Source organism: Ursus americanus, chromosome 31 (genome assembly GCF_024610735.1).
Source record: "Ursus americanus isolate L20-20 chromosome 31, mUrsAme1.1.p, whole genome shotgun sequence".
In the NCBI taxonomy this organism is placed as follows: Eukaryota; Metazoa; Chordata; class Mammalia; order Carnivora; family Ursidae; genus Ursus; species Ursus americanus.
The window spans coordinates 3,942,852-3,956,026 of NC_142157.1; the positions used below are offsets into that span (position 1 = coordinate 3,942,852).

The 13,175-nt window shown below is 34.1% G+C and overlaps 1 non-coding gene across 1 annotated transcript; it reads left to right on the forward strand.

Moving 5' to 3' along the window:
• The first annotated feature begins 11,093 nt into the window (after positions 1–11,093).
• Positions 11,094–11,200, forward strand: LOC123784902 (U6 spliceosomal RNA). The gene has a single exon (XR_006777573.1). It is a non-coding gene; the product is annotated as a U6 spliceosomal RNA (small nuclear RNA).
• The last annotated feature ends 1,975 nt before the right edge of the window (positions 11,201–13,175 follow it).

A 13,175-nucleotide genomic window follows, 5' to 3' on the forward strand; every position in this document is an offset into this window, starting at 1 on the left:
GTTTGCTGGATCTTATGTTAAAAATGTGTTTAATTTTGGGGCTCCTGGGTGGCTCAGTCGTTAAGCCTCTGCCTTCGGCTCAGGGCATGATCTTAGAGTCCTGGGATCGAGCCCCACATCAGGATCCCTGCTCTGCTGGGAGCCTGCTTCTTCCTCTCCCACTCCCCCTGCTTGTGTTCCCTCTCTCACTGGCTGTCTCTCTGTCAAATAAATAAATAAAATCTTTAAAAATATGTGTTTAATTTTATAAGAAACTTCCAAACTGTCTTCCAAAGTGGCTGTACCATTCTGCATTCCCACCAGCAATAAATGAAAGTTCCCATTGCTCCAAATCCTTGTCAGCATTTGGTGTCATCAGTTTTCCAGACTTTCGCCATTCCAGTAAGTATATAATGGTATTTCATTATTGTTTTAATTTGAAATTCCCTAATGACATATGATGTGAAGTATCTTTTCATATGCTTATTTGCTATGTGTATATCTTCTTTGGTGATGTGTTTGTTCAATCTTTTGCCCAGTTTTTAATTGAGTTGTTTGTTTTCTTATTGTTGAATTTTAAGAGATTCTCATATATTTTGGATGAGGTTTTTTTTTTATATATAAGATATGCCCTTTACAATTACTTTCTCCCAGTTTGTAATTTGTCTTTTCATTATATTGATAGTGGCTTTTGCAGAGCAGAATTTTTTTTAATTTTATGAAATCTAAAAGTCATTCTTTTATGAATCATGACTTTGGTATTATGTATAGAATTACATTGCCATACCCAAATTCATCTGTTGTTGATTTTTATAGTTTTGCTTTTACATTTAAGTGATTATCCATTTTGAGTTAATTTTTGTGAGGGGGATAAAGTTTATGTCCTCTCTCTCAATCTGTCTCTCTCCCCATACACACACACACACACACATACACTCACATATATTCAGTTGTTTCATTCCATTTGTTGAAGATTATCTTTGTTCTGTTGTATTGCCTTTGCTCCTTTGTCAAAAATCAGTTGGCTGTATTTACACGGGTCCATTTCTCCATTCTATTTCACCAATCTATTAGGTAGCATTCAATTGTGCCCTTAAAGAGGTCTACTAACATACTACTTATCGCTGCTCCATAGTCTTATTTATGTCACAGTGGATATCCTTTCAATGTGTATTCAAAACAATGTAGTCCTACCACCTTCCTTCTCTCCAACTGAATATCTGCTGTAGTACCCTAAAAGACTGACCATTTCTTCAACTGGGCTGTGTCTCTGGTCCTGGGCACTTGGAGGCTTCTTGTTTCCACCCTCCACTCAGTTGCCAAATGATGAAGGAATAAAGTTATTTATTTTGCTGCTCTCTCATTGTCCTTTTGAAACTCAAAAATGTAAATTAAGGATTTAAGTTACTGAGACAAATAAGACCATTGCCCCTCAAATAAAATAATCTGGTATTTACATTTGGAATAGATAGGTTCCAAATTATTGTACCTCTCTGAGTTTCTATTGGCCGTCCAGAGTGGCAGGACTTGTATCTTCATGGGGACTCCCAGACTTCACAGGGCTGTTACTCTACAGGGAGGGAGAGTATTTATCTTTGTGTATTTGTACATTATCTTCAACTAAGCTAACAGCCAAGCACCCACCTTGCCTTCTCTTGACCTTAGAATAGGCTAGAAAATGTTTTCCCAGAGGTAAGAACTTAAGTTTTCTCAAAACTAGTTTTGAGTGTTTTTTTTGTTTTGTTTTGTTTTGTTTTTGTCATTTCTCTAGATCATTGTGAACTAGTTCTCTGATTCCCCTTGAGTTAAGTACGTATTACATGCTCCATCATATAATAAATATACTCCTTGTATGGTGATGATACATTAGACAATCATTTTTTACATTTCTGTGCTATGTTAAGAAATAAAAAAAATTTGTTTCAGAAATTTATAGTAATGGTATTACAGTATGAAAATACTTAAAAATAAGTCTCATTTCATCAAGATTTTTCTTCAAAAACATAAAAAATGTAGAAATAAGACAACATTATGCCCGAGACTCAATTACATATGAGATATGTAGAATTGATGCAGCAGACCTGTTTTATTTAAAATATATGTGCTGAGGATTATTTAAAATGTGTTGGCTCTACTTTTCTTGAAATTTCTAAGAAAAGGCAGTGAGGAAGAGCATTAAAGAGGCTAGTTTTGAGGTAAGGTAAAAGTTTTAAAATAAAAGATATAATTAAGAATCATTTCAATTAAATTTAATTTGCAGAATGGCTTACTGGTCTGTGGGGAAAAAAAGGAAAAAAACATGAAATGCTCTAGAATATTGTGCTGTATTAACATACTTTAACTCTCAATGGACAAGGATTTAATCAATTAGCTATATCTTTTTTTTTTTTTTTTGGCTTTCTAAAACTTCATAACTTTTAACGTGACCATGACATTTTTGCTCCCTCCTCTTTTAGGTGTGAATGCTACTAAAAGTTTATAAAGGTGTTTAGCAAGAAAAAAATACAATCTTTGCCAACCTGACTAAGAATTTATAGAGGACTATTTATATAAGTTAAGTTAGTAAAGTCCCCAAAAGAAGTAACTGGAACATCTGTAATCAATAATCTCATAAGACAAGTTTCCTCTCCTAAAATTCTCTTTTCTTTTGCTTCTTGGCAGGTTATCCAACCAATAACTCTAGGAAGTTATATTTGGTTTGAGGATTGAAATATTTCTGGAGATGCAGTTGCAGTTTAGGCTAAGAATGAGATAAACTATATTGAGTATTTAGAAGATGGGAGTGGAAATAAACTTATTTTATGTGTATTTTTTCAATTATAAAACAAATAGGATCATCATAAGAAATAATAGCATTTTTTAAAAAATCAGTGTTTAAATGAAACAAACATAGATCTGTAGAAATGAACTGGATGTGAAAAGTGAAGATCATATACTAATTTGATTTATCTCAATGAAGATTCAGTTGTTGAAATACAAAAAAGCATTTCACCAAATCTCACAAGTATATTAATATTGAGTTAAGGACTCAAAGAAATCATGAACAAATGAACCAAACAAAATGAGTCCTTTACTTTCTTTTTTGAAAGTGGTATTATTATCTATCCAACTATTCAGGCCAGAAACTTGAATCACACCTGACTCATTTCCTTATCACGGATTTTTCTAAATATAATAAATACCAATGAGGAGTTATTCTTTTCGTATTTCATTTTGCTTTGATTTGGGTTTTTGGATTAGTAGACTGTAAAGTAGAGGAGGGCAGAGTCTTTGGGGTTTTTTGTTTGTTTGTTTGTTTTGGTTTGTTTTGTTTTTCCTGTGCCCTGTACCTATAATAATAGCTGGTATAATTACAAAAGAATGTTGAAAATTTGCTTAAAAATATTTGTTGAGGGGCGCCTGGGTGACTCAGTCATTGAGCGTCTGCCTTTGGCTCAGGGCATGATCCCAGCGTTCTGGGATCGAGCCCCACATCAGGCTCCTCTCTGGGAGCCTGCTTCTTCCTCTCCCACTGCCCCTGCCTGTGTTCCCTCTCTCGCTGGCTGTCTCTCTCTCTGTGTCAAATAAATGGATAAAATCTTTAAAAAAAATTTGTTGAAAAGTTTACCAATTTACAGATTATAATGTCAGTTACATTGTCAAGCAGAAAAACATGTAATCAGTCTATATTTATCAAAATATGAGAAAAATATACAAATTTGTCACTTTAGGTTATTTAACCTTTCTAAAATCAAAGTTTTGTCACCTGCAAAATAGAAGTCACTAATAACATCACAAAATTAATGCACAAATTATTGGTGCTCAAATACTCTCCTCTCTCTTCCCTTTTTCTATAAGAGAGCCTCATTATGGAACAGAATGCAAGAATAATGGCATAACCAAGAGAAAATAACAGCTTTCTTAGTGGTATAACTAAAGTAAAAAATGGTAGCAGTACCTCACTAGAACAATTAGAATTTGAGTGAAATGGGGCTAAGGGTGGATGAAAAGTGTTCAAGATATTGTGTCAGAGTACATACTCCAGACAAGAACCATTCTTTGAAAATAATTATCTGAGGCTGTAGACCCTTCCAGTGATGAACCTAAACAGATTCATCATTCAATAGTAACTCAAAGACAGGATGGCATCAAGTCTATAGCCTGAAGTGACTGCCATTAAAATCTATAAAAGGATTAAAGTCCCATTACTAACATACTGGAAAGTCAACCCAATATGACCATGACCTGCTGGAAATTGGGATCTCTAGAGATACGACAGACAGAAAGAAAAGAAGGAGAAAGAGCAAAGGAAAAGGAACACGTATACTTATAAAATAATAAAATATCATTCTTTCTAAATCTCCTGATCAACCCTGGCATTACATCTTCAAATACACATAATTAAAATATTTTCACTCTAATAGCAATGCTTAGTTTATTAGCAATAACAATTTAAATGCTTATTCCAGGAGAAGGGGAGATTGTTTATTCATTAGTTACTTTGGATATTTACTTATTAAGGAGTCTAAATAAAATGGTTCTATTCCAAGAGACTTGTCTTGAATAATTGGATTGTCAGAAGAATATAAATTCTCTAGAGCTTTTATTTAACTCAGAAATCCATTAGTTTTGCCAAATTAACTTAATATAAATTCTGATTAATGAATATCATATTGTTTTATGAAAATTAGTATTAATTCTGATCCAAGAGTGCGGTCACTGTGTTTTATTTAACCATGGGTATTGAACAACCTTATTTTTTAAAATATTGAATAAGTGTTTATTTTAAAAAAGTTTTTATTTAAATTCCAATTAGCTAACAGACAGTTGCTATGGCTAATGTCAAAGAGGAGACTGCCTGTGTTTTTCTTCAGGATTTTGATGGTTTCCTGTCTCACATTTAGGTGTCTCATCGAATTTGAATTTAATTCTTGTGTATGATGTAAGAAAGTGGTTCAGTTTCATTCTTCTGCATGTTGCTGTCCAGTTTTCCCAACACCACTTTCTGAAGAGACTGTCTTTTACTATTGGATATTCTTCCCTGTTTTGTCAAAGAACAATTGATCATATAGGTGTGGGTTCATTTATGGGTTTTCTACTCTGTTCCGTTGATCTATGTGTGTATTTTTGTGTCGGTACCATACTGTTTAGACTATTACAACTTTTTTTAAAAAAGATTTTATTTATTTATTCGACAGGATAGAGACAGCAAGCAAGAGAGGGAACACAAGCAGGGGGAGTGGGAGAGGAAGAAGCAGGCTCATAGTGGAGGAGCCTGACGTAGGGCTCGATCCCAGAACGCCGGGATCACGCCCTGAGCCAAAGGCAGACGCTTAACCGCTGTGCCACCCAGGCGCCCCTAGACTATTACAACTTTTAATATAACTTGAAGTCTGGAATTGTGATGTTTCCAGCTTTGCTTTTCTTTTTCAAGATTACTTTGGTTATTTAGGATCTTTCCTGGTTCCATACAAATTTTAGGATTGTTTGTCCTAGTTCTGTTAAAAATGTTGGTGGTATTTTCATAGTGATTGCCTTAAGTGTGTAAATTGCTTTGGGTAGTGTAAACATTTTGACAATATTTGTTCTTCCAATCCATGAGCATGGAATATTTTTCCATTTCTTTATGGAGGTCATCTTCAATTTCTTGCATCAGTGTTTTATAGTTTTCAGAGTACAGATCTTTTACCTCTTTGGTTAGGTTTATTCCCAGGTATCTTATGATTTTGGGTGCAATTGTGAAATTTCTCTTTCTGCTCCTTCATTATTGGTGTATAGAAATGCAACAGATTTCTGTACATTGATTTTGTATCCTGCAAATTTATTGAATTTGTGTACCAGTTCTATCAGGGTTTTGGTGGAGTCTTTCAGGTTTTCTATATATACTATCATGTCATCCAAAAATAGTGAAAGTTTTACTGTTTCCTTACCAATTTGGATGCTTTTTGTTTCTTTTTGTTGTCTGCTATAGCTAGGATTTCCAGAATTATGTTGAATGAAAGTAGTGAGAGTGGGCATACTTATCTTGTTCCTGATCTCTCAGTTTTTCTCCACCGAAGATGTCAGCTATGGAGTTTTTTGTATATGGCCTTTATTATGTTGAGGTACGTTCCCTCTAAACCTACTTTGTTGAGGGTGTTTATTATGAATGGAGGTTGTATTTTGTCAAATGATTTTTCTGAATCTATTGAAAAGATAATATTGTTCTTACCCTTTTTTTTAATTAATGTAGTGCATTCGTTGATTGATTTGTGAATACTGAATCACTTTGCAAGCCAGGAATAAAATCCATTTGGTCATGGTGAGTGATCTTTTTAATGTGTTGTTGTATTTGGTTTGCTAGTATTTTATTGAGAATTTTTGTGACCATGTTCTTCAGGGATTTTGGCATGTAGTTCTCTCTCTCTCTCTATTTTTTTTTTTAAGTAGGCTCCAAGCCCAGTCTGGAGCCCATCACAGAGCTTGAACTCATGACCCTGAGCTCAAGACCTGAGATGAAATAAATAGTCGGACACTTAATCAACTGAACCATCCAGGAGCCCTCTTTTTTCGTGGACTCATTATCTGGTTTTGGTATCAGGGTAAAGCAGGCTTCAGAGAATGAGTTTGGAAGTTTTTCTTTGTTTTCTATTTTATTGAATAGTTTGAGAAGAGTAAGTATTAACTCTTCTTTAAATGTTTGGTAGAATTCACATGTGAAGCCATCAGTCCCTGGACTTTTGTTTGTTGGGAATTTTTTATGTTCAAAGCCATAAAACATAGTTGTCACCTGTTATTTACATAACGAAAGGCACTTATAGAGATTCAATCTGTTTCAATTGCCTTTTATTTCTACTTATAGTCAAATGAGAATATCATCAGCTTAGTCTTTAATAAATTTAGAAAATGTTTTGGTTTTAGATTCCCAGCATATTTTCAGAGATATTCAGGTGTGGAATATCTGTCAACAACTTGAACAAAATGATATAGCAGTTTTATAAATTTGAAATAAATTTTACTTCTTTCTGTTTTATTATGTTTCAATAGTTTTAGATAATATATAGTTTAACATTTTCATTAAATTTTTGCATAGTAGGGGCTCCTGGGTCACTCGGTTGGTTAAGTGCCTGCCTTCGGCTCAGGTCATGATCCCAGGGTCCTGGGGTAGAGCCCCACGTAGGGCTCCCTGCTCAGTGTGGAGCCTGCTTCTCCCTCTCCCTCTTCTGCCCTCCCTGCTTGTGCTCTCCTGCTCTCTCTCTGTCAATTAAATAAAATCTTTAAAAAATGTTTTTGCATAGTAGAAATTAATTAATAAATTGTTACATTAAGTAGGTGTATCTGGGACCATTTTTAGTATGTTTTCAAGTTTTAGGGAAGTTTCATTTTAGAACAGTTTACAGAATTATTGCAAAGATAATTAAGATAGTTCCCTTATATGCCACACTAAGGTTTCTCTATTATTAACATCTTGTATTAGAATGGTATTTCTAAATTTAATTTAAAGTTAACTTTGGTCATCTGTTCTGACAGAGTATTTTCAGGTTTTTCCACAGTAAAGTTAGTCTTTTTTTGTCCATTTCCATACTGTGCTCTTTGGAAGAGCAAACCCACTTAGGGAATGCTCCACCTCCTTCAGCGAAGAGTATCTACATAAATACTTTTTATGTATGGACATCTTTTACACTGGACTTTTGTCTATTCTCTTGCATCTTTAAGTTTATTCACTTATTTTGTCTGTAAGGACTCAGGGAGATTGTAGATTTATATTTTGGGTTATAATAGATTCCTACTTTATTTCTTTCCTCAAATTTTTCCAGCTTTGGCATTTGAAAGATCTTTCAGTTAGATCCGGTGTCTGTTTGATACATCTTCATCATTGTATGTGTTTATCTTTGTTGTTCTTTTGAGCACTTTTCCCCTTCTAACACTACAGGATGATGCAGGCTTATCTTTTGCTTACCTGTCTAGTCCCAGAATAAGTTATTTCTCCAGAGACCTAGTTCTTTTTTCAGAGAATGACATTAGAAGTCAAAATCTGGGTGCTAGGTGTACTTGTCACTATTGGGTGTCAATTATTCTAGGCCTTCTCAGTTGACATACCAAGGATTTTGATGTGTGTATCAACCTGCATATATACACATATTTTTAAGCATATGTATTTGTAACTAATTAATATTTACATTAAGCTAAATATGAGTTCATACTAATGTCTGCACTCTAATTCATTACTCATAGATCATTTTAGTCTCCTTGTTCCTTATCTATAACCTCCCACTACAAGAGTGGGAAATTCAATTCTTATCACCAACCATCCATTAACTTACTTGTTAAATTCCAGATATGTGTGTACAAAATTGTTAACTCATAACCCTGTGGAAATGAGCTTCATTAACTAGACTGTATGAACAATCCCTTGTGAGCATAGACTTAATAAACTTACAAAATGCACTGATTTCCAAAGTTACTTAAGTCAGAACAGTATTTCCATACTGCCTTCATATGAGATTGTTTCTGATATTTGTAATACATTTATTTTCTCATATCGTTACCCCATCCATTGTATGAATACACCACTGTTTATTTACCCATTTACTCATTGAAGGATATCTTGATTGCTTTTAGTTTTGGGTGATTATGAGCAAAGCTTCAATAAACATTTGTGTGTATGCTATTGTGTAGATATAGGATTTCAAACCAGTTGGTAATTACTTAGAAATGCGATTGCTAGGGGCGCCTGGGTAGCCACAGTCGTTAAGCCTCTGCCTTCGGCTCAGGGCGTGATCCCGGCGTTATGGGATCGAGTCCCACATCGGGCTCCTCCGCTATGAGCCTGCTTTTTCCTCTCCCACTCCCCTCGCTTGTGTTCCCTCTCTCGCTGGCTGTCTCTATCTCTGTCAAATAAATAAATAAAAAATCTTTAAAAAAAAAAAAAGAAATGCGATTGCTGAAATATGTGGCAAGACTATGTTTAACATTGTAAGAAACTGTCAAACTGTCTTCCGTAGTGGTTGTATTATTGTGCGTTCCCATCAGCAATGAATGAGAGTGCCTATTGCTTCACATCCTCTCCAGAAATGGCATTGTTGGGTTTCTAGTTTTGGTTTTGGTTCTTTGCCATTTTAATAAGCATGTAGTGTCTTATCAGTGTTGTTTTAATTATAATTTCCTAATAACAAATAATGTTGAGTATCTTTTCATTTGGAAGCTAAAAACAGAAATAGCCTGGATGCTGAAGAATTATTGTGGTTCATCCCAGATTGATTTTATAAAGGGTTTCATTAATAGCACTTTAAACCTGACTGGATTGGAAAATTTTGCTGTTGTTGTTTCAAGTTTTTATTTAAATTCGAGTTAGTTAACTGATAGTGTAATATTGATTTCAGGAGTAGAACTTAGTGATTCATCACTTACAACACGCAGTACTCATCACAACAAGTGCACTCCTTAATACCCATCACCCATTTAGTCCATCTCCACTGACCTCCCTTCCATCAACCCTTAGTTTGTTCTGTATAGTTAAGAGTCTCTTATAGTTTGCTCCTTTCTCTCTGCCCCCTTCCCCTATGTTTGCAAATTTCACATATGAGTGAAATTATATGGTATTGGTCTTTCTCTGACTGACTGATTTCACTTAGCATAATATACTCTAGTCCATCCATGTCATTGCAAATGGCAAGATTTCACTCTTTTTGATGTCTGAGTAATATCCCATTGCATGTAAATATATATGTCACATCTCCTTTATCCATTCATCAGTTGATGGACATTTCAGTTCTTTCCATAGTTTGGCTATTGTTGATAATGCTGCTAGAAACATCAGTGTGCATTTGTCCCATCAAATCACCATTTTTTTTTTATCCCTTTGGGTAAATACCTGTTAGTGCAATTGCTGGGTCATAGGGTAGTTCTATTTTTAGCTTTTTAAAGAAACCTCTATATTGTTTTCCAGAGAGGTTGCACCAGTTTGCATTCCCAGCAACAGTGTAAGAGGCTTCCCCTTTCTCTGCATCTTTGCCAACATCTATTGTTTCTGTGTCATTAATTGTAGTCATTCTGACAGGTATGAGGTGATATTTCACTGTAGTTCCATTTGTATTTGCCTAATGATGAATGATGTTGAGCATCTTTTCATATGTCTATTAGCCATCTGTATGCCTTCTTTGGAAAAATGTCTATTCATGTCTTCTGCCCATTTCTTAACTGGATTATTTGTTTTGGGGGATCATAAAATATTTTACTGTCACATAAATAATAAATCCATCTAAACTCATGGGAGCCAACATGTGTTCTGTAAAATCCTCCTCAGTATCTAATGAGAATGTACAATGTTGCTGAATATTACAAATTTGGGAGCACTCTCTCATTCTTTCCCGTTGTCTGCATTAAGTCAAGAATATCCAGTACTTTACCTCTAAGGATCATGAGAGTTCTAAGTATTAGAGTAAGGTATCTAAGAAAATGCACAAATGTGCTAACAGATTGTATTAAATAATTGTAGGGTTTTTTCTTTTCTATGTTTTCCTGGTAACCCTGGTATCAACACTATGAAGTTGAGTAGGAAATTTATCAAAGATGGTCTCAGAGGTTAGAAAGACCAAAAACAGAAATGTTAATGAAATGACTGAAATTACAATGTAAAATGAATCATAATTTTCAAGACCTTTAAAACTTACTGTCAAATTATACAACTTTTTTAGTAATAAAAAAGTAATTTTTTTGGAATAATAGATTGGTAGAACAATTTTGCGAATCCATTTTGAACTACTGCTTTGTGCAATGCCAGTATCATAGCCAGTGAGGCTTATCTGAGGCTCAATTATTGCTAATTGAACTACATTACATAAAACTATTAAATGGTACTATTTTAAGTGAACTGGGGTGTTTGTTAATTGTTATTTGGGTGACTCCGGAAACTAAAAATTAATGACCTTAATAAAAATTTAATTATGTATCCTTGCTATAAAGAGTTACAAGTTTTCTTTTTAAGAAATGTTTAAAAACCATCAACAAAATGAAAAGGTAACCTATATAATTGGAGAAAATATTTGCAAACCATATATATAATAAGTGGTTAACAACCAAGATATGTAAAGAACTCATACAACGCAATAGAAAAAAAAAAGCAAAAACAACATAATTAAAAAATGGGCAGCGGTGTACTCACTTCAGTAGTACCTATACTAAAGTTGAAATGATACAAAAAAGATTATCATGGCCCTTGTGCAAGGATGACATGCAAATACATGAAGCATTCCATATTTAAAAAGGAAAAAAATTGGGCAGAGGACCTTAATAGACATTTTTCCAAAGAAGACATGTAAATGACCAACAGGTACATGCAAAGGTGTTCAACATCACTAATCATCAGAGAAGTACAAATCAAAACCACAATGAGATATAACCTACCGCCTGTTAGAATGGCTTATAATATAAAAAAGACAAGACATAATAAATGTTGCTCAGGCTGTGGAGAAAAGGGAATCCTTGTCCACTCCTAGTGGGAATGCAAATTTGTGCAGCCACTATGGAAAATATTACAGAGATTCCTCAAAAATTTGAAAATAGAACTACCATATGATCGAACAATTTCACTTTTGAATATTTATATGAGGGAAACAAAAATCACTATCTTGAAAAGATATTGTCACCCCCATGTTTATTGCAGCATTATTTACAATAGACAAGATATGGAAACAACTTGAGTGTCCAACAATGGATGAAAGGATAAAGAAAATGTGATTTATAATAGATTATACATATCAATCAATACAATTTTATATAATATATATAAATATATAGTTAATGTTGTATATAATGTATACATACATAATATATACACATATATTTATACAAGTATATGTACATATAATGTATACAATGTATTTATTATGTATATAATTTATATATAATGTATATAATTTATGTAATGAAATATGATTCAGCCATAAAAACTAAGGAAACCCTGCCATTTGCAAGAACATAGGTGTACTTTGAGGTCATTATACTATGTGAAATATATCAGGCAGGAAAAGACAAATACTGTGTGATCTAACTTATATGTAGAATGTAAAAAAGTGAATTCATAGGTACAGAGTACACATTGGTGGTTGCCAGAGGAAGAGGGTAGGAGGTAAGTGAAATGGGTGAAGGGAATTAAGAGTTACAAACTTCCAGCTGTAAAATAAATGTCATGGGGAGCTAATGTACTGCATAGTGAGTATAGCTGCTAAAGAGTAGGTCTTAAAAGTTCTCATTATAAAAAACAAAACAAAGCAAAGCAAAAATTCCATATGTGGTGATGGATGTTAACTGAACATTGTGGTAATTATTTTACATCACATACATATACCAAGTCATTACTTTGTACATCTATAATTAATACACTATTATATGTCAATTATATATATTTTTTTCTTTTTAAAAAATATTTTATTTATGTATTTGAGAGAGAGAGAGAGAGAGCATGAGTAGGGGGAGGGGGGAGGGATCATGACCTGAGCCAAAGGCAGACACCTAACCAACTGAGCCCCCCAGGAGCCCCAGTCATTACTCTTTTATCCTAAACTTTATGTGCATAAGATACTTTTCTCTCCTGGGGCGCCTGGGTGGCACAGCAGTTAAGCGCCTGCCTTCGGCTCAGGGCGTGATCCCGGGTTCCGGGATTGAGCCCCACATCAGACTCCTCCGCTATGAGCCTGCATCTTCCTCTCCCACTCCCCCTGCTTGTGTTCCCTCTCTCGCTGGCTGTCTCTATCTCTGTCAAATAAATAAATAAAATCTTAAAAAAAAAAGATACTTTTCTCTCCTATTAGTAAAGTTCTGTTCTTATTTTCAGAACTTAATATTTATAATTCAGAAATTTTATATATTTTTTTAGAAATTTAAAGAGATTACTCTGCTGCATTCTCGCTTGATTGTTTCTGACAAGAAATCTGCTGTCATGCTGAGTTTCGTTCCTCTGTATGTACTTAGTAACCTTTTTCCTCTGGCTACTTTTATGATTTCCATGTTACTCATTTAAACAATTTGATTATGATGTGTGTTGGTGGTGTTTTCATCTTACTTCTTGTTCTTGGGGTTTATTGAACTTCTTGGATCTGTGGGTTTATAGTTTTCATCAAAGTTGGAATATTTTCAGCTATTAATTCTTCAGTAAATTTTCTGTTCTTCTGTCTTTCTCCTCTCCTTCAGGGATTCGTATTACATATGCATTAGATCTCTTGAAATTCTCCCACAGT